This window comes from Etheostoma cragini, chromosome 2 (genome assembly GCF_013103735.1).
Source record: "Etheostoma cragini isolate CJK2018 chromosome 2, CSU_Ecrag_1.0, whole genome shotgun sequence".
Lineage (NCBI taxonomy): Eukaryota > Metazoa > Chordata > Actinopteri > Perciformes > Percidae > Etheostoma > Etheostoma cragini.
This window is the reverse complement of record NC_048408.1, coordinates 28896910-28901066: the sequence shown is the minus strand read 5'-3', so window position 1 is coordinate 28901066 and position 4157 is coordinate 28896910. Positions and strand designations below refer to the sequence as shown.

General features: G+C 39.9%; 1 long non-coding RNA gene across 1 annotated transcript; it reads left to right on the top strand.

Annotated features, from left to right (window-relative positions):
• Positions 1–17: 17 nt before the first annotated feature.
• On the top strand, positions 18–3174 carry LOC117934663. The gene is made up of 4 exons (XR_004654535.1): positions 18–51; positions 1798–1875; positions 2460–2554; positions 2652–3174. It is a non-coding gene; the product is annotated as an uncharacterized LOC117934663 (long non-coding RNA).
• Positions 3175–4157: the final 983 nt, after the last annotated feature.

Here is a 4157-nt window from a genome sequence, read left to right as displayed (position 1 = left end):
AAGAAAACTCTGAGACCCACCACCGAACCACATGAGCTTGTAGAGATAGAGGTGAGACACACACACACACACACACACGCACAGGGATTAGTTTAGTGATTAGGTTTTGGAAGAAGAAGGGAAGTAGGTGGTTGTACAGGAGACCAAGAGAACCAGAGGAGAAAAGAGAAGGACCTGAGTGAGACAGAGTGTTGGAAAGTAGAGAGAAGAATACTGAACTAACCTGAGTGACCAGGTGGTGGGACCTGGACTGGCTGGTTACCCCCTGTGGACCCGACTGCTGTGGATGAGGACCCGCTTGTGAAATAGCTGTGGACAGAAGACGACGAGAACGGATTAAATCCCCTCCTTAACGCTGTAATCTATCCTGAATAAACTTTCCAGCTGCACTCCTGGTGCCGGCCTTTGTCATTGAACTGGTGACATGGAAACCACAACACATATACATATATGGTTATAATAACTTAGCTTATAAATGCTCTACACAATGAAGAAGTTGTAAAGTGAATTATCAGCAAATGATTTCCATTTGAACATGATAAAAACTTGTTTCTGATAAACTCTTAATATATGCAGCTGTCTTGAACAAAGTCCTCATGTTGTCGTCTCTCTCCATCAGTCAGACTCTTGTCCTGATTATGAGAACATCTCAGACCCTGCAACAAAGCCAAAAGACCCTGAGGAGGAGGGAGACCTGGTATGAAGTCCAGCACACACACACACACACACACACACACACACACACACACACACACACACACACACATGCTTGTGTTTGTTTTGTTATACATTTGTCTGCACACAATAATTTTATTTCTCCTATGGCTTTGCATTTTTATTAGAATTTATTTTTTTCATTTGATACTTGCATGAATATACATATGTATATATATGTATATATACATGTACAGTACAGGCCAAAAGTTTGGACACACCTTCTCGTTCAATGCATTTCCTTTATTTTCATGACTATTTACATTGTAGATTCTCACTGAAGGCATCGAAACTATGAATGAACACATGTGGAATTATGTACTTAACAAAGAAATGTGTGAAATAACTGAAAACATGTCATATTCCAGTTTCTAGTAGCCCCCTTTTGCTCTGATTACTGCTTTGCACACTCTTGGCATTCCCTTGATGAGCTTTAAGAGGTAGTCACCTGAACTGGTTTCCCAACAGTCTTGAAGGAGTTTCCAGAAATGCTCAGCACTTGTTGGCCCTTTTGCCTTCACTCTGCGGTCCAGTTCACCCCAAACCATCTCGATTGGGTTCAGGTCCGGTGACTTTGGAGGCGCAGCACTCCATAGGTGTCTTTCTCAGTCAAATAGCCCTTCCACAGCCTGGAGGTGTTTGATGGTTTTTTTGCGACTGCACTTGGGGACACATTCAAAGTTTGCGCAATTTTCCGGACTGACTGACCTTCGTTTCTTAAAGTAATGATGGCCACTCGTTTCTCTTTACTTAGCTGATTGGTTCTTGAAATTCAACTAATTAACCCTGACAAGGTCCACCTGTGAAGTGAAAACCATTTCAGGTGACTACCTCCTGCAGGTCATTGAGAGAACACCAAGGGTTTGCAGCACTATCAAAAAAGCAAAGGGTGGCTGCTTTGAAGAAACTAGAATATAAGACATGTTTTCAGTTATTTCACACTTTTGCTAAGTACATAATCCCAAGTGTTCGTTCATAGTTTTGATGCCTTCAGTGATAATCTACAATGTAAATAGTGATGAAAATAAAGGACACGCATTGAAAGAGAAGGTGTGTCCAAACTTTGTCGTCTCCCCCCATCAGTCAGACTCTTGTCCTGATTATGAGAACATCTCAGACCCTGGAGCACAGACAGAAGACCCTGAGGAGGAGGAAGACCTGGTAGGAAGTCCAGCACACACACACACACACACACACACACACACACACACACACACACACACACACACAAATGCTGTGTTTGTTTAGTGACACATTTGTCTGTACATATTTCTTTTATTTCTCCTATGTCTTAACATTATTAAAAAAAAATCTTCATTTGATATTGCTTAATACCTTTTTATACAAATGGATTCATGCTGTTAATATAAATCCATCCTAACAATCTGTTCCATCTGAATATTTGGACAAAGTGTATTTTGATACTTTTCATGCCAACAAAGCCCCTTTGAATTGAGAGAGTGAGATAAAATATATTTATATATACAGTATATAAAGTATATACACATATTTACATAAATGTACACACACATATATATATACACACATGTATATACACACATATATATATATATATACACACATAGAGTATATATACATACACTGTGCATATATACACATGTATACATGTGCAAATAATGCAATAATGGAAATAATTTACATTTAAACAAACTTGTTTGTGATAAACTCTTAATATATGCAGTTATCATGAGTGAGGTCCTCATGTTGTCGTCTCTCTCCATCAGTCAGACTCTTGTCCTGATTATGAGAACATCTCAGACCCTGCAGCTCAGGCAAAAGACCCAGAGGAGCAGGAAGACCTGGTGTGAAGTCCAGTCAGGTTAGAGCCTCCTGCATCCAATAAAACAGGCCCACTTCAGACTTACAGTCCCAGTTCCATCTGTAACTTTACACCAGTTTCATGTGATCTGCTGCAGATGCAGTTGGACCAGAGGCGGGACTCACCTGTTGTTTGGGTTTCTTCACATGCAGTTAAAAGAGAGAGAGAGAGACTCCCGTGGAGGAAAATAAAGAGAAGTCTTTACCTCCAAACATTTGAATTCTCATTTTTTTTAGAAGCCTCCAGCAGCAGAAGATTTGAGAAGAATGCAGCTTTATTTGTACCTGTGCAGGTACATAACATAACTGGACTCAGTTCAGGATTTAACTTGATGTGCAAAGTGATATTTTTGTAGTAAATTACTTTTAAGAAATATAGTTCAACCTGTAACATCACACCTGTCCTGGCAGGGAAAGCCATTAAAGTCCAACTCTTCCACAGCATGTACAGTATATTATTACACAAAGAATATTCTCCTTTCCTAGTTGTGTCATTTCTGTGTATTGGATGTGTTATTCGTAGTTTGAACATGATGCCAGTTCCCTCTCACTGCTGCAGAGGGCGATAGTGTGCAGGTGCAAGCTTTGGATTTCAGCTTTAAACTCTTTTTTATTGATCAGTGATGAGTGATAATAAAATGTAAACAGTTGGTATGCTCTGACGTATTTCTCACTTGCCCAATGTTGTCCATCTGTAAAACTTGTCACAGTGTAATTAAGTTCTTCTCTGGTGAACAACCTAAAACACCAACTGGCTGATGGAGTAAAATGGACTCTGTCCTTCCACTGCAGCTCAACACTTCAAGGAAAGAGCTAATTACATTCTAGATGTCCACTTGGTTTGTCTAACTTAAACAGCTAGAGTCTCATATTACATAGTTAGGGTTAATATGGACAGGTGGAATTATTGCACAAACCAAAAACCTGTTTCTTTACATATATACTGTATGTGGGCAGCTGACTATTGTTTTACGATACAGATTTAATACTCTATGACTTTTATTGCCATTTCAAGATAGACGACAGGAATTTGGTTTGCTGAGTCCACGCAAAACATAATAACCCCACCTCACACTCAATATCCAGCTGGGGGATAAACTTAAAGTGCCCATATTGTGCTCATGTTCAGGTTCATAATTGTATTTCAAGGTTGTACCAGAATAGGTTTATATGGATTTATTAAAAAAAACAAAAACATGTTTTTGTTGTACTGCACATTGCTGCAGCTCCTCTTTTACCCCTGTGTGTTGAGCTTACTGTTTTAGCTACAGAGTGAGACATCTCACTTCTGTTATATCTTTGTTGGGAGTCGCAGATGCGCAGTACCTAGGTTAGGACTACTAGCCAGTCAGAAGCAGAGTATGAGGGCGTGCTATGCTAGCAGCTAGCAAAGCATTATATAGCATAAAATGAGCACTGGGACAAAATCCAGAGGTTTACAGGTTGGAAGGACGTCTTTTACTGTACATTTTGTTGGTGAGATATTCAAGTCACACGTCTCGTCTTCATGTCAGAAACAAGGAAAGGAATTTGAACCGTTCTCACTCCTGATTGGTCAGTGGCTGCACGTGGGACTGCTGGGATTGTCGCAAGTAATGAAAATG